The sequence below is a fragment of the Corvus brachyrhynchos genome, unplaced genomic scaffold (assembly GCF_000691975.1).
Source record: "Corvus brachyrhynchos isolate BGI_N302 unplaced genomic scaffold, ASM69197v1 scaffold710, whole genome shotgun sequence".
Classification (NCBI taxonomy): Eukaryota; Metazoa; Chordata; class Aves; order Passeriformes; family Corvidae; genus Corvus; species Corvus brachyrhynchos.
The window spans coordinates 427,193-445,506 of record NW_008236029.1 but is presented as its reverse complement, the minus strand read 5'-3'; the positions used below and the strand labels follow the sequence as shown (position 1 = coordinate 445,506).

Below are 18,314 nucleotides of genomic sequence, written 5' to 3'. Positions count from 1 at the left end.
AACTAAGTCTTGTTTTACAATCCCAGTGTTGCCTGTGGAATCTGAGCAGTGCAAGAGCTCCATTAGCAATGTTATTCTTCTCTATGGTCACTGTCACACTCAATTTAGCTCCAGTTTTATTTTTTGCTGTAAAACGGCATTCTTGGTCACAGTAATTCTGTTACCACAATGATCTAAGAGCCACTAAAGGACATTAATGAATTAACAAAGTACATGGCTTAGTGCACAGTCCCCAGGCAATGCTTCACCGAGGTGGGAGGGCTGAAGGCTGTATCACTAAGTGTCCATCCCTGGGGATGACCACAACTCAGGGGGCTGTCTGAGAGTGGTCTGCTGTTGTTGGGCATCACGTCACAGACAGATTCTCAGGGGCTGGGAGTTCTGAAGTGAAGGCAGGACAGAAAAGGCTGTTTGTTCAGAGGGCTCTGGGAAGAAATTGCGGACAGGACTCTCCTGGTAAGGAGACCTCTGTCAAGAAAAGGAGCTTTAGAATAAAGCAGTTCCCCAATCCCCAATAAAATACACTTTCCAAATGTCATAAAACTCATGGATTGAAAACACATGCTCATGGCCATCTGTTTGTCTGTAGTGAGAGATTACCAGTGTTCTACATGAGAGTCCAGCATTTTGTTCTACCTCTATGAGAAGATTATCATCTTACTGGCAGCCAAGGGGTATTCGTCCCATCCCCTTTGTTGTCTGTGGGTGTCTCACAGCTCTTGGGTGCTCTGGCACTTTGAATCCCCTGTTGCTTGCACCAGAAAGGGAAGAGTGAGAATGGCTCTGCATTTGACCAAGGCTCTGCCTGAAATTAATGATGGCTTAATGATGGTACAAAGATATGAAAGGAAGGCATTGTAAAAGCATCAGATAATGAATTATTTCTAGGAATTGTTACCATATTGCTGGGCCTAGGAATGAGATCCACATATAGTACATGTGCAGTTGGTCTTCCTGTGGGGTCGGTAATGACTCAGGCACAGATTAAAGACAAATGAAAACTGAAGCTCCTATTTTCCTATTTTCATATATATCTAAGTGCTAATAACTTAAAAGCAACTCTGAAATAATGAAATAATGCATTAGAGGATAAAGTATAAATGAGTCAAACTCATAGTCAAGCCCGTATTGTGCTGTTCACTGTACAAGTAGAGGACAAGAAATATATTCCTGCTTCAAAAGTGCAAGGCAGGCAGTCATTGTAGCACACCTCCAACCTACTTTATCTTAAGGCTTCTATAAGACAAAATTGTGGTAGAAGGGGTGAAAATACTTGATTTGTCCAGTAAGTTAAAAGTAATGTTTTACATGTTCTTCCTGGCATTTTTTGTGTTAGGCCCATGAGCTTTATACGGGTAAGCAAAAAAAGTTAGAAGTCTTCTATTTCACTCTAACACAATCTTCTGGCTTTTATTCCAACATTTTGTCCTACCTTTTAAAATAGAAACATGACAAATAAAGCAGTCACTTTCTCTAACATTCTAGTCTCCTTCATAGTTTTGGGACAAGGAGAACTGGGAATAAAAGCACATATTAAGAGCCTGACATCTGGAATGTGGTGGCAGAGTGCTGGTTTCTCCAGATGTGAGGAGATAGAGTTGACAATTATCTATTGAGATGACAAAGAGAAGCCCTACAAAAAAGCTGAAGAGGCTGCAGTGATGAACACAAAAGTCTGAATTTCCAGATTGAGAGTCCACTCCAACCCTTGCTCTGGACATCCTTTGAAGTTCTGGTTAACTCAGTCCCTCTGTTCCTCAGGACCTGGAAAGTCATCCACTCACACATAGTTCTTTTAGTCTTTAGGGTCTTCAAGAGGAAAAGTTATATTGTATGGCTGTCAGAGTGATACTATCTCCTCCCGTCCATTCCCCAAGCACAAATAAAAAAACCCAAAACCAAAACCAAACCACCAGCAAAATCAAAACCCAAAGTGTACATTTTACAGATACTAGAAATCAGAATTCCTGTACATATATACGTTATGACACTAGATTTATTCATATAATCATCACTGTGGCTAAATACAATGGAAGTTAGTGTCTGAAAATGAAGTTTTAGTAAGAATATATATGGGATCTCAGCAGTTATAAAAGTGGGAAAACACACAGAGGGTTGGAGAAACTAAGCACTCCATTTCATGAAAAGAGCACACAGAAGAACAAAGAAAGGGTCCAAAGGCCGTGAACATTTAGGTAGCAGAATGTGAACATTTATTTTCCAAAAACTTTTATAGAAAAGACTATTTTTCCAGTCCTATGCTTTCTAGACCAGGAATTCTATTTTCATTTAAACTGTGGATCTCTCAGCACCTTGTAGGCATTATATTGATGAATGAATAATAACAAAACAATGGTTGTTTTTCCTTTGAATGATCATTAGCATGAAGTAGTAACGTTTCATGGTAAGCAAACCATTCTTTCTGCTGCACAGTCAACCAGTGCAAAAACTTGTCAACAAGAATACTGGGAGATGCATGTTTCAGAGCTCCATTCAAAACCATGCTATAACTAAGAAAGATTTGGAGGTTTTTTTAGCTTTTTTCCTGATGTTCTTCAGAATATTAATAAAATTATTCAGTGGAGGAATTCTTAACAGATGGTTGCCATTTCAGCCTCAGATGGCAGAAAGCCCTAGAACCAAGCAATTACAGAGTTCTTTGATGCAGAACCAGCTGAACAGATTTTAATAATTTCTTCCAAATTGGAGACACCTGGCCCCCTAGAAAGTGCCACAAGCTGGATGATAGTGGAGTGCAATAGAAATGCTGATGGCATCAACATGGTTTTGGTGACAAAATCATGAAAACCAATAGGAAGTAATGTGAAAATTATGTTTTTCTTTCTGCTATTAACGCAATGAAATGTTGTAAATGGCCCAGTAAAATAATTTTTAAAATCCTCTGAGTCAAGATTGTTTTGTTTTGATTTTCTATTGCTAGAACATTTTATCTCCCGTCAAAGAATGCTGTACAGGATATGGATACTCAACAGCACCAGCTTTTATTGCTCACCTTTATAAAGCTCATGGGCCTAACTCAGAAAGGATTTAAGAAGCACATGTAAAGTGTTACTTCGTCTTACTTACTCTTTTTCTGTTTTCTTCATGTAACTCCTGCCTTTGGGAAATTTGAATGTATTCCCCTAGGTCCACCGTGTGCACTAGAGAAGCAACTAGGCCAAACCCACTGGTATGACACTTCTGTGACAATTCTCCTGCATGGAGAGAGAAGGAAAGGGGTAACCTACATTATTTCTAAGGTTCAGCTTCACCTGAGTCACTGCCAAATTCTTCTGTTCTGTTCTCATTCATTCAGCTCTGTCTTTGCTATCGTAAGGTTATGTTTATCTCATGCTTGCCAAAGCCCTGTCACAATGCTGTCCATGTCTCTAATACAATGGAGCTCCAGCCAGACAATTGCGTGGCTCTGCCACAGGATATTACTGCTATGTGGGGTACAAATGCTTTGCAGGGGATCTGGTAAATCAGTTTGCTCTGGTGGCTGACAGCTCTGGTCCAATAAGCCAATTCTACTTGATACAGCTGAGAAAATAGAGAAGAGTTTTACAATGCTGTTCCTGGACTTCATGATTTAAGACTTCTTCTCCAATCCTGTGGGATTGGGTACATTAAGGTAGTTTTGCCTGTGTTTGTAGAATATCATGTATTCTTGGGAATTTGAAGTGTGAGTGTAGGAGCATAGAAGGGACTGTAAAAATGCTAAATATTACAAACTAATCTGGTGAATTGATTTATCTTAATTCATAAATTTAAGTGTGACCACTGAATCTATCTTTGTTAGATTTACTAATTCTGTATGTACTAAAGAAAACTTGTTTTACAAATAATGTACCAGAATAGCATTTCTGAAGAATTCATTTTTTTAAAAAGGAACAATAGACACAAATAAAATTTTCTGATTTTCTCAGCTGACAATATTTTTGAACTGTAGTGAAATGGGGTGACTAAAAGTGAGGGGGAAGAAATGCCATGATTTTCTTCATGAAGCAAGATCTCCTGATCCAAATTGAGCATTTAAAGGCTAAATCTTACATCCCAAAGCTGTATGTACAGTACGGCCAAGGTAACACATTTTTAACTTGGCTACTTTTATATGTTTAGAATCAGATTTCATTTTTATGAAAATCAAAATCAGAAAACTCCCTGTGCATAAGATACACTAACTCAGTACAGACATCACACATCCTTCTGGTTTTCCTTGTCCAAATTAGATTTGACTCATTTATGTTATGCTATCATATACAATAGCTTTTTACAATGTATATCTGACAAAGTTTCCATAAAATTGAATACAATAAACATTATAGTACAATCATTCAGTTTTGGTTTGAGATTTGGGAATTAGTTCCATTTAAGTGGACTGCTTTACACAATATGATCCATTCAATTGCATGCTTTCTCTCTTCAATGGAACAACCTCAGCAACAGAGTAGATTTGTACTTAGTGCATTGTAACTTAGTTTGATCTGTTTGTTTCCTACAAAAGGAATCAGTAGAATCAAGCATATTAGTGACCATTTTTACAGTCAGAACAAAGTGAGGTCAAATGGAAAGAAAGCATCTGATTTAATTTCCATGTCTCATAGGATACTTTCAAATAACAGATAAAATGTATAAAAATACTCAAACACAGTTACACTGTAATCTATTTTCAGATCTTTTTACACCTTCACTATAAACAGAGAGACAAAACATCAAATTTGTCTGTGGTCCTCCTAAATCTTTAAAACTCTCCCTCAGTGTTTGCTACATTATTTTAAAATGCCTTTTACAACCCTGCAATTTCTGTAAAGTAAGTCAGAATGTTCTGCTCCTGCTCCCAGGGCTGGGCATTTTCAAGTTGCATGATGGCGAGATCCAGATGATGTCAGCCATGTTATGATGATTAAGTGTCATGATGCTGAAAAAGTGGGGAATGAAGGTGAATGCCTGGACTTCCTGATGCAGAAGATAGTGCTGTTGAAAGAAAAGCCTTTGGAAGTGCCCCTCAGGAGAGAAAAGATGATGAAGAAATTGTTGATTTGTTCTGTGAACAAGCTGCAGTTAATGGTACATATATGTCGAAAGAATGTGCAGCCTTTAGCTTTCTGCTTGAAGTATAGCTTCACTCAAAAAAAGGGTGAAGGAAGGTGGGGTTGAAAAAAGAAACTACCTTATGCCTTTGCAGCACCTCAAATTGGTAAAGATAACTGGGAAATGGTTGTCCTAAGCAGGTGTCAGGTATGGAGGGTTGGAGAAAGATTTATTCCTTAATTTGGAAATACAGTTGCAGTTGCCATTGCCTGGTTGCTGTGAAAAGAGCAGCTACTGCTTGTGAAAACTGACAGTGTTATTATGCCTTCAACCTAGAGCAAAGAGATAAGTATAAAACATCTAAGGTTACAAATACTTGCATTTTTTTGTTATAGTACTTTCTAAAAGACACTGCAACTGGCAAATATGAATTCTGATTCCAATTGAAAGAACAAATTGTTAAAAGAACTTTGTTAATCACATTTTAATATGGAAAAATAAATTGTATGTTAAATTCTAGGACAGCATTTATATAAGATCAGAGTATGAGCTATTAAACTGCAGAGTTATTAGCTTGTTGTATTTCACTCGTTATCATATTGAATCTTATTTTCCATCAGTGATGACATAATTTTCATGAGATTTCACACACTTTTCTAAGGCAATTTGATATGGGTTCTTGCTTTGTAATTGCTGAAATTTGACTGAAGTAACTCAGTTGGTAGGTAATTACCAAGGGCTCTCTTGAAGGCAGGGAATATACCCTCCATCCCTCCACATTTTGCGAGTCACACTCAAGACGGGTGTAGTCATGGTGTGCTTCCTGATTCTGCACAGCTGTGTTGTGATTGATGGATGGTTGCCATGGAAAGATCACACTATCCAGCAGTTCATCCGTGTTCCACAGCTCACAGGCTGGATCCTCAGTAATGATCTTTAATACCAATAAAGTAGGATATAATCTCTGAGGTGAAATTAAAACTATGGTAATGGATGTCATTTAGGAACTTAGTAGGGAGTACATGTTCATCCATGCAGCAAGTACGAAATGGAACATTACTGGTCAAGAAATGTGGTTTGTTTTTTAGTATGGTGTTTTCATCATTATAGCTGTGATGGGTCATAATTATTTCCTTGGTCTCTATTTATCTTCTGCTTCTCACAAAAGCCCATCCTGAAATGGCTGGTTAAGTCTTTTGCTTTCCTGGTCAACTTTTCCAGCTCACAGTACTGTTAGTGTCGTTGTCATTATTTATCAGAAGGAAAGTCAATCTTCTGCAGCAGAGCGGATAGTACCATTAAATTCTCTCAAGATCATACCTCATCCTGGCTCCAAGAATGACTGATTATAGACACTTTTAGGTGTTCTTAACTCTTTCAGGTATTAAAATTTGTGTGTGTAGGTCTCCTGTCTTCTGTGTGGTTATGATGTGCAACTGAGAAATACTTTCCTGCTATGTGGTAGGTTCTGTGGTTTTGGTTCTGTTTGTTTTCTATGGCCTTTGTTGGAACTTGTCTTCTTTTTTCATTATTTTTCATGATTCCTACTTGCCAAGCACTTCTTGATCTCTCTGCTGTCACTGTGTTTTTTCTCAGTCAAAGAAAGGAGAGGTTCATGTGCCAAGAACAGACAGCCCATTGACTTCACCTCCACAAACTCTGTTGCCTTTACTAAGGCCAAAACCATATGTCTGGTGAGAAATTTAAGAATAGAGAAAAGATATAGGATATATTCAGTCAATGATTTAGTCATTAGTATTCTTACAGCCTCCAGTATTTTGAGACTCACAAACTTCCTAAGCCTGCAGCACTGTGTCTGAGTAAAATGATCATCATCAGAAGAGGCAAAATTCAATATTATTAATTTTTGCCTAGTAACATTGCAATAAAACTGCACTACCAAAAATGAAATGTATACATTTCACATGTTTAATGAGGGCTTAAATAGATTAATCTAGCCATGACTGTAAAGGTGATGGCTTGTGCCTTCATCTTCTGCTGCACATTACTGACACTGTAGCATGGGCAGCAAAACAGAATATATTCAACACAACTCTGGTACTCTGTTAGCACCTTTCCTGGAGCTGCCTTTTGTGGTTTGATGTAACTGTGAGCTGTGATGGCTGAGGGGAGGGCAAACTGAACTTTGAGACACACCTGTCTCCATGATGATCTTCAGCATAGGATCAGTTAGGAGAGCTGAGGGTGACACTGCTGCTTAATCTAAGGAAGCCCTCACTTCCAAAGTAGGGGACTCAAAACCACTCTTGATGCAAGCTTCTGCATAAAACTGAAGCTAAGCTGAATGAAAGAATGAACATCTGGACTCTTGTTCCTACGAGAGAGTTCTTGAAGGCCTCTAGTCACCTTATGAAATTTTCGGCAGCCCAAACAGAAGTGATAAACTTCAGCAAAAGCATAGCTGTTACTTATTGACATTTAAAACAGCTAGGGAGCATTATTTGGCAGTAAATCTGCTGTGCTTCAATAGTAAACATGCTTTAGTAAATAATTCATGCTTGTAAAACATCTGTGTATCACATTAATTTAACAGCTACAGGGCTTGCTAAAAATAGTAATGGACTTAATAAAAACCATTTTATGTCCAAATCCCTAATTAAACTGCTGTAGCCAGTTTAGCATAACTTCAAACTCGTCCTGCCTGCCTTCTTTTACCACTGTATCATATTCCCCCATAAAAGGAAAATCTCTGTTGATAATGTTTGATATTCTTTAGTCTACTGGAGCCAAGCATAACTAGATCATATTTTCATTATATTTCACATTATGCTTACTAATATTTGTACTATGTGACTAAGTTTCACTAGAAAAACAGTCAGTGTACCCAGCAACAGAAGTAGGATGGAAAAGAGTAAATTAAAAAGCTTGTTTCAATAGTGTAATTTATGGACTTTAACAATGTAAATCTTAGACTGACACAATCTTTCTGGTTTCTCAGAAGAGCACCTATGGATGTCTGTTGCAGCACAAAATTATAATATTTGTATAAGTTTCTTCAACTCTGGCCTTAGTTATAAATATTTCATTAGATAATAATTTTAAATAGATTTATAGCTTTTTTGTCTTGTTTCCATGACCTTCCCAATTCAGTCACACTTTTGTCTCCCCTTTACATAAATGTCTTGGGTCATTTGCTTATTTTAATCAGCATGGAATAACTCTATCTCAGTATACTCAGGGAGAGCTGAAATTTTTGAGAAAAGTGAACTATAAATCCCATGTGGAACCAATAGGGAGGTATCAGGGTAACAAAAATATTTCTGCTTCTGTTACCACAAGGTACTTTGAAATCCCAGTTCTTTTTAGGCCTTTATTCTTTGGAGAATTTAAAGAAAAGTGAGACTATTTAGGCTTGTAATGTGGGCATTTCAGTTGGACAAGCTAAATATAAGGCGTGCTTGGCAGTGAGTCAGCTGGATTATAACCTGAACAAGATTTGTTGGGACAGGCAAATGATATTTTGGTTTTTGTTCTGACATCATCACTGAGTTTCTATCTTGCTCTGAAAAGCTTATGTGATCTCTTCATTGGTTCCTTTTCTAATTATTTTCTGTCTTGCATTTTTTTTAAACTTTTTTTAACCCTCATCAGTGTTGGGTTTGTCACATTCTAGCAGATTGTGAAGTACCTCACATAAACCTGTCCCAGTCCCCACACAAGACGAGCACCATTCCTGCAGTACTATATGTAAACATCTGGGAATTCTCAAAATTAAATTCCAGGGATTCAACAATATTAAAAATTGTTTTTCATATCAGTCAGTCTGAACTAGTATTTTCTTGGGAATTTTCAAAATATATTTGTTCTATTAGAGCCCAGTATCCACCCACCAACCGTCAGCTGTTAAAATAGAGTCCCTTCTTCTGGACAGAGTACTCAACAGAAGAGTCTCTGAGGCTTTTGCTGGGTAAGAGAAAGAACCAGGAAAGTACACACACGTAAACATGGTGCTAAATTCTGGACATGGGATAATTCATCATAATAAAGTTATATTTGCTTGCAGAATTACCAGGGCCACCATTTTAGGAAGAGACAGCATCTCAACAGGAAAACAACTGTGGCTGTTTTCAATCAAGTGCTAATTGAAGTAAAAATATGTATTCCCAGCCCTTTGTCAAGAAGATTGTGCTGTTCCAAGCATCACACTGAATATGCGGCAGATGTACAGAAGACAGGAAAAATCTTGAGATTTTCCTGCATTTAGTGGCATTTTCAGAGAACTCTCCAAAAACCCCACCAAACTTCTTGTGTAAAAATGAGCTACTGGCTTAGCATGAATTTTAAGCTGTATAAAGTAGCAGAGTGTCTGTGTCAGTAGTTTTAGTGAAAGCCTACCATGTTACAATTGGAATGAAAAAATCAGCTATCTTTATAAAAAATTCGTGCACCTCAGAATTAATGATTAGGCTAAATTCAGATTATTCTCCTCTCTGGTCCCTTCAGTTGTCCTGAAGAAAAGTGAGGTGGCTCTAACACCAGATCTATCACTTTCACCAAAATGAGTCATTGTAAACAGAGGAAGGAGAAATCACTTTACTGCTCCTACCAGCAATTTCACTAACCAATCAGTCCCCAGAGAGCAAGACACTCAGCTAAACTGCGTGGAATAGAATGGCTTATGCCCAAGAGAAAGCAAAAACTTATAGACCCATTTTCATTCTCTTAAAGTCATTGCACTATCTTAAAAGAGCAATTTCACATAGCAGGAGTCTGAGAGGTCCATTGTGAATCATGATGGACAATGTAGCCTCCCATTTTGCAAGATGGTTTCAAAAACCTAGCAGACATCACATTAAACTTGGGTAGACTGCTTGTTTGTACAAAGTCTCAGCTCACTGGGCCTCCTGGGCAACATGGCCCTTGGTACATAATTGGGTGTTCAGGTGTTGGAAGCAAGTTTGGCATATGGGAAATGCAAGTGCTTCCCAATACATCAGCAGCAGAGGCACATAGTTTTGCATTATTTAAATCTTGGGTTTAAGTGCCTCACCTTAGCCCCAGTACTTTACTCATGTTCTTTACTGCAGGAAACACTTCAGTTGCAGAGACTGTGACCAGTTTGACATCTGTCCAGAATTCCCTGTGCTAATAAAAATGTTTTATTATATTTTAGGGAACTCCCAGCAAGGTTCCTGCTACATAACTGCTCGGTACAGGTGGACACCAGACTGCAATAAGGCACTACTATAATTTTTTATATATATTGGATCCTATACAATGGCTATTACATTTTAATTACTATGATTATTTTACAGGTATTTCAAACATAAATTTTGTCATCGAAACTGTGTTACTTATTGCTTAATTGAAATAAAAATGCCTTACATATTTTTCCATCTTGGAAGAAATCTTCCCCCATGCCCCCTAAAATTTGCACATTTGTACAGAATTTACTACTCACAGTGGAATTGCAGCTTAAAGGATTGGCCAGCTCACTATGACAGAACTCTTGTCTCTGTAAAAGGAAAAACAGTGACTTAAATGCAAGGACATTGATATTATAGACCAGATTAGAAATTTCTATTTTACCTTTCATTTACCACTGTACAACAAAAAAATACGTATTATAAAGCATTATGACATTCAGATACTAATAAAACTGATTTTCCCAACCACACACTCACTTTAATAGTTTTGGTAAAATCTAGTATTTTTTTACTAATATGCCATTTTCAGTATTAATACAATCCATTACCTGTTGCAGGGAAGAATTATATGTAAAAAACTTATACTAGCTAATATCTCTGATTATACTAGCTAATAGCTCTGATTAGATGCCTATGTGGTCTATTGATTTTTTTTTTTTAATTTCTAAAATTGCAAGAGTCACCTCTTTTGGTGACTACTGATCACTAGATGAGAAAGAGAAAAATTAGGTAAAATGCTGTCAGCATCCTAGGGGGATATTATTAGGAGGCAAAAGTTATTTTATGGCATTTCATATTGAAACACACCATGTGAATATCTTTTATGATGGTTTAAAAAGATCATGGTCTGGGTTTGTATAATGGCAGCTCTACCTGTGATAGGGCTGCTCACTTGTGTGTGGCTGTTGGGGCAGAGGATTTGCATTGCAAAGAAATGCTTGAGTCTGAATGCTGTTCTTTAGCAGTTTTTTATTTGTATTATAAATCCAAACCCACCCTTTATTCATATAATTTGTGGGTTTTCTTTGTAGTGCTTAGTGGTAGAACTGTATTCTTAGAGGGTAGAATGGAAAAGTAAAAATATTAAAACCAGAAAGGTTAAAACATTTATCCAGTGTTCTACTGACAGCTATGACTTTAAATATTTACCTCCAATTGCACTACTTATAAAATTAAGCATTATTATCACATTCCTTAGGTTTTCAAGCTATTGTCATATACTACTGCAAGGCTGTAGAAATAAACCCTTTCCCAGCTCTTTCCCTTTTTTTTTACTCAGGTGTATTATTAAACATTCATTCTTATTGTTGTATTGTTTTTTTGTTTTACTTTATTTATTTCCATGTTCTTGGATGAAGATTTTTATTAGTTTGATAAGCAGATAATTACACATATAATTAAGTTCGGACTCTTAGGGTTTTTACTAGAAGCAGCAGAAACATTCTGTTATATTGTTTTTGGTTTGGGTGTGTGTTGCTGTTCCTGAATCACTGCTATATGGACTTGGAGATTCAGACAGATAACCTTTGTTTTCAGGCATGAAACCTACACAACATTTTTGGGTGTGTGGCCAGAATTCACACAAGAGGCAACAAAGACAGCTTTTCTATGTATTTACAATTGCACAGGATTCTGAAAGGTTTGTTGCATGAGGAACATAATGCTGCCTCCAGTCGTATGTCAAAAATGTTTCCGAAATTTTACACTTCTTATCTTTTTTATAAGATGAACCTAATTCTTAGAAAGACGTCCTAAATGGAGATCCGGCTGGTATTTTGAGATGCTACATACAAAAGGCTTCAATCTTGTTAGCTATTGAATGACTGCCTAGTGATCAAGTCTGAGATTTGTCTGCTTTATTTTTTCTAATCTGAATAAATTAATGCAGTTTTATACTCATAGTTCACAAGGGTGTTCTTTGCATGGGTATCTTAAAAGAAAAATATAGTGGCAAGTCTTAAAATGTCATTGAAGTGTTCTCTATGTTAAACATAGTCAAGCAAATTTCTCTCCATGAGTATGTGCATTTATGATTTAATAGAAGATTAATTTTTAACCCTAAGGAGAAAGAAAAATCCCTTTTATGCTAGTTATAATATGATAATAGTTCTGAAAATTTGTAAATGATTGAACCAGCTACACTTTATTCCTCTGTTAGACACACTACCTCAAGGGTGAATTAACAATCATAGATCTGTGCAGACCAACCTTTCCCCTTGTTTGCAATGTATGCACCAATCTGGATTTATATGATGAAAGATTTTGGCAGGGAGATAAAATCTCCCTGGTTTTCCTCCAGAAGATCAGGATACCACAAGCAGCTGCTGACAGAACTTTGATGTATCTTCCCACTGTCAGCCCCAGCTCCACCCTGAAATATAATCTGGGTCTTGGCAGAATTTAATTGATCATATTTACATTTACACATGCACATGAATTTACTAACATAAATAGAACATTGCTGCCTATGTGGAAAAATAACTGTTCATTGTTCTCCCAAGTATATCTCTCCTCAAGAAAAATGGTTAAATTTTTTTTTATGCAATGGATTTCTTTGCACTCATATCCAGATGAGTATACTTGAAAAACAGAACCCAAGAATGACAATGTAGCTTGTAATGAGCTTTCAAGAAGAGGAAGAAGCTAAATGAAACTTAATACTATGTTAAGTTTGAAAAATTAAATGAGTATATGTCAGGAGATTCTGAAAGTTGAATATCAAATCTTGGTTTTGCAATTGATGCGTTTTAATTAATGCATAGGTTTGATTATGTTTTAAGTTATCTGAACATGGTTTTGTTTTTCTTAGTTATATTACTGCTACTAATTTGGTCAGAGGTTGAACCTGTGATGCATTATGAAGGAATGAAGGGATGGTACTCTGCCAAGCAGAGCCTTTCATAATTAAAAATTGCCTACATCAGTTTTGTGCAACTGTGGCAAAAGAATGAAAGTGAGCAACAAAAAGTGGCACTTTTAAATAAAACTGGTGGTAGAAAAAGACGAAAATATTATGGAAACATCTCTTCAAGGCAAATACTAAACTATCAGGCTGTTGACCCTCAGGTTCAACAATTGAGCAATACTAGGTTCAACAACATGTAGAGTGATATAATGTTATAGGGGCCTGACCCTATTGAAATCAATAGGAAGAATTTCAAAGAATTTTGAGAGTTTTGGATATGATCCAAAAAGTAAACTGATACTCCTGGGGGAAAGATTTTGCATGCCACTTTTGGATTGTCATTTGCACTGTAATTGAATATGTAGTTCATCTTAATATTAATGTATAGAACTAGTAAGGATTTTTTAGCAACCAGAAATTATATTTCATTCTAGCAATTATTACAGAAATACTGTCCTTTTCATGAGAATATGGGTGTTTCTTCTCTATAAATATTTAATAACATCTCATCTTGCATTAAATGGCTTTTGCCAAGTACATCTAGAAAGTAATGATAGCTTTTTAGCTTTTTTTTTTTTTTGCAGAGTTATTTGCATTTAAAATGACTTTTTAATAGTTTGTTGTTTTAGGCTTAAAGTCTACAAACAGAATAATCTGAGATTCTGGTCTTTCGTCTGTAATGACAGATCATACCGAGGACTGTTTTGCTACTGAACATGTATTCTTGTTCTGTAAAGACTGTAATGTTGAACTTGGGTCAGCAAGGGAAGAGCTTTGCTGATCGAAGGTCTCAGATTTGTTTTCTTCAAAAGAAGAATGTTTTTGAAAACATTTTTATGTTCTCATTATGCTTACTATAAATCACCAGACTGCAATTTTTTAAGTTTAAAAGCTGACAAGTTGGGACTTTGAAGCTGTCATCAAACTATTTCTCCACTGGACTCCTACTCATGATGGTCAGTGTGTTAGTCTCTGTACAGGAGCAGTGAAGCTTTCTGTGCTGATGAAAATGACATTGCTTCGTGAAAACTGAAGTATTGCCCTGCTCTGCTTCCCTGGTGTTAGCCCCGTGGAATCACATGACTGAGTTTCTTCAGAGCTTCTGGAGGCATGTCTTGAATCCTTCCCACAAGATCACTCAAGTACATCCCACAAGGTGAAAGAAGTGAAATGTCCTTCCATACAGCTGGAAACCCAGCAGAGAGGGAGCAGAGAAATCAAGACCCAACAGCAAATACTAGTTCCTCTGATGCCTCTGGATACCAATAAGCATGGGAACTTGTTCTGGAGGACTTACAGAAAAATTGGGCAATTGGGGCATTGGTGTCCATAGTTCTTCCGTGTCATACTGGGGCATACCCAATAAGTTTGGTTACAGAGCTGCATTATAAAGTATGAGGGATTTATATTCAGAGTGCATATTTCCTTCATTAAACACTCCCCCTCAAGGACAGAAAAGCTGGCAATTTTGTCTTATGACTGACACTATGTCAACAGTTTCGTTAGCTAGACAGAAAATCTAGCTACAAAAGCCAGCTCTCTAACATCAGTTTTACTTCTAGGTTTTGGTAAGCTTTGAAAACAGATATTACATAAAGAAATCCTTTGCTTTCTGAACTACTAGGAGAGATCAATATCACTGGTTAGTATTCAAAGGAGTCATTTGGAATAGAAAGATATAAATAAGCAATTATTGTTTCCATGGAAAACAATAAAATATACTTGCATTTTCATTTCACTTACAATTGAGATTAGCAACTATTATTTATCCATAGCTTTAGTTTGTGTCCTGTATATACAAAGTCTGTTTCACACGTTACAAACCCAAAATAGTTGCAGAATATTAAATCTTTAACTTGTTTTCTTTTCTAGTTTAGCTTTTTTAATGATAAGAGGTGGCTTTTTAAGCTTAAGTGAAATATTTTCATATAATGCTTGTGTTTTGTATGTCTTGGAACGTAGCTGTGAATGTTACAATGATTACTGAAATACCATGAAAACCTTATTTGTGAGGGTTTTAAAATATATTTTAGTACACAAAGACTAAAATGCCAGGGAGACCTTCTAGCAACTTACATTACCTAAAGTGGGGCCTAAAAGAAGGCTGGGGAGTGACTTTTGACAAGGGCATGTATTGGTAGGACAAGGGGGAATGGCTTTAAGCTGTCAGAGGACAGGTATAGCTATTAGGAAGAAATTCTTTACTGTAAGGATGGTGAGGCACTGGAACAGATTGCCCAGAGAGGCTGTGGGCTCCCCATTCCTGAAAGTGTTCAAGGCCAGGCTAGATGTGGCTGTGAGCAACTCAGTCTAGTGGAAATTGTCCCTGCCCACAACAGTGCAGTTGTAACTAGGTGATCTTTAAGGTCCCTTCCAACTCAAACCATTCTATGTTTCTATTATTGACATTTTTTATATTTAAAAAATATTCGTCAAATAACACATCTTTGGTTTTAATTATAAATGGCAAATTTTTTTTAAAAGTCAAAAAAATCTAAATCTGTTGAATGTGTGACTGACATATTTTCATAGCTCTACAAATAACTGCATATTCAAGAGCCTGTCTCCTTGCCTGCTAGTAGTTAAAATGTATCAGCAAGAACACCAAAAATTTAACTGGTGGTTTATCCAAGTTATCCCGAATTTTCTTCTCCCAGCTATCTGTATATATATCAATATACTTGAGCATGTGTGTCACACTATGTGGATGGTTAAAGAAGATATTCCCATATGGTATTACCTGAATTGATGATGCTTGTTTTGTTGTTCAAATATATCAAATATCAGAAAAATAGTTACAGACAAATAGGTGAGAGATATGAAAACAGGTGTTCCTATGCAACTGTTTAATCAAGAAACATTGGTATAACATTGAAAGAAAAACTTGACTGAAATCAGTCTCAGCCGATGGATAAAAAGGAGGCTTTCAGGATGCCATGGAAATATTTAACATGGAGGATAGCCCCAGAAATTATTTTAAAATTAAGTACATGAAATGGTATTCTGAGCAGAGAAATATTTTTTCCTGGCTGGTGCTGTACCAATGTCAGGCATGAGACTGACGAAGCAGCTGCTCTCCCTATGATTAACCAGCACTGAACACACACTTGACACATCTGAGATTTGTATCTGCTCAGGGCAGGAGGGGGGTAATGGGAGCCTTATGTTCTCACTCTGACTGTGGCCGGCTATTGGCAAGTGCTGATCCTTGCAGGATCTCAGGCTGACATGATCCAATACTATTAATCTGATTCATCTGTGTTTGCCTTTCATATACACTCAAATGTATCCTGAGGAAGAAGGGCATGTGTTTTAGAAAAGCAGAATATACTAGCCTGAGGGATGATCTATTTTGATAGAGATGCCTTTATTTGCCATACCAAAGAAGAAAATGATTCACTGTATCAGGCCAAAAATACTTTGCATTTCCAGCCTTTCCCAGTAAAATATTATGTTTAATGCTCTCACTATTTCTGAAGGCATGGTCAATAGAGCTGCTTCTTGACAAGTTCTTGACTCTTTAAGCTGTTTTTTGGCCAGGATCTGCAAAATAAGATAATAAATGTGTTAATAATGATGTCCTGATGTATAATTCTTGAAATAAATGTATATATTTCAAATGGTTTGAAGTGAATCAATTAACACTAATTTTTAATAGTGATTTGGGAACCTAGACACCAAATTCCATTGGTTTATCATTGAAATTCAGGTACAGGAACCAGTCTCTTCTGGTTCGTAAGTCACTCAACTCCTGTTAGGCATAGAGTAGTGCAGAATCTGAGGTGTCTCAAGGAGTTGTTCACAAAAGGATGAGGTAAGGGATATGAAGAGGTCCTTAAGCAAGGGGTCTTCAAAAACAGTTAGTAGAAAATTGTTGGGGTAGTCAGAGGGACAGAAGCTGCCAAAAGTCCCAAGCCTGTGATTTGGGTCTGCTTAGCTTTCCCCATCCTTTTTATCTTCTCCTGGTCTCTGCCAGAGTCGGAGCTGATCCCACAGGAGATGCCCTTTGCTCTTTCCCAGATGTGCCTTTCCTCCACCTAGATCCCCTCCCTTAGACCACAGACCACCTGATAAGAGGAACTTATGGAAAACATTCATTTATTGGGTAAATGATGTTTAAATTAATTTTAACAGAGTTTATAGATATGTAATTCATTAGAATGTCTGACCTTGCAATTAATTTCACCCAGAATATTAAAGAAGATACCACAAAAGGATGCAATCTAACAGTCAAGCCAACATCTTCTATCAGTCAGCGTAAGAATATCATCTGCTTTGAAAAGAAATATCAAAGACTGTTCTTTCTTTCCATCCTGAATTCCACATCATCATTGCTTTGGAACACGCTGCTCAGGGAAGTGGTTCAGTCACCATCCCTGGAGGTATTTAACAGACACAGTGGATGGGGCACTTAAGGGTGGTATTTAGTGGTGGACTTGGCAGTGTTAGGTTAATGGCTGGACTTGGGGATCTTAAGGGGTTTTCCCATCCAAATGATTCTGTGATTGCTTGTTCTATCTTCCAGGATTAGTGATTAATTTTTTATATCTCACTCACTATAGGAACAAGTTTCTGTATTACATGACAGATATGTAGACATGAAGAAGAGGTATGATGTCCAGCACTAGCAGTGAGAATACAGTGTCACCATAACAGCACCCTTTGCCCAAAGGATCATAGAAGTTGTGCTCATAAAAAAAAGCACTTATCAGTAAGCAGACTGAGTTCTTTAGTTTATTTAGCAACACTGCCACAAAAATAGGTTTCTCCTGACCAAATGTGCTGGATTTTGATTCATTATAACGAAAGAGTACTCAGGGGCAAGTTGAATGAGTCTGTGTATTAACAAAATTAATTACACATTATCTTCTCTGCTCCCTGACTTCTCATACTGCAGCTGAAGTTGTCTTTCAGCTACTTGGCATCTTTTTGTCTCATTATTTACTCCTGCTGGCAGAATAACAACAGAATGAAAATCAGTGCTGAAGCAATCCAAAAACTAAAGACATGTGATCTCAGCTCAGCCTAGAGCATGGGAAATGAAGTATTGCTCAAAGCCAGTGTCCTGGTGAGTGACAGTATATTGCTGTGGCATGACGTTAGTTCATTGGACTGCATCATAATTTACTTTGTCCTTTCACCAGGAACACTGCTGGTCACCTTAGAGCACAGTATATGCTGCATTCATCAAAAGGAAACTTGTTCAG

At 37.0% G+C, this 18,314-nt stretch overlaps 1 long non-coding RNA gene across 1 annotated transcript; it reads right to left on the bottom strand.

The window, feature by feature from the left end:
- Nucleotides 1-1,439: 1,439 nt before the first annotated feature.
- On the bottom strand, nt 1,440-16,651 carry LOC108445997. Its single transcript, XR_001861094.1, has 3 exons — nt 16,576-16,651; nt 10,457-10,510; nt 1,440-6,725 (listed from the first exon to the last, which is right to left on the bottom strand). It is a non-coding gene; the product is annotated as an uncharacterized LOC108445997 (long non-coding RNA).
- Nucleotides 16,652-18,314: the final 1,663 nt, after the last annotated feature.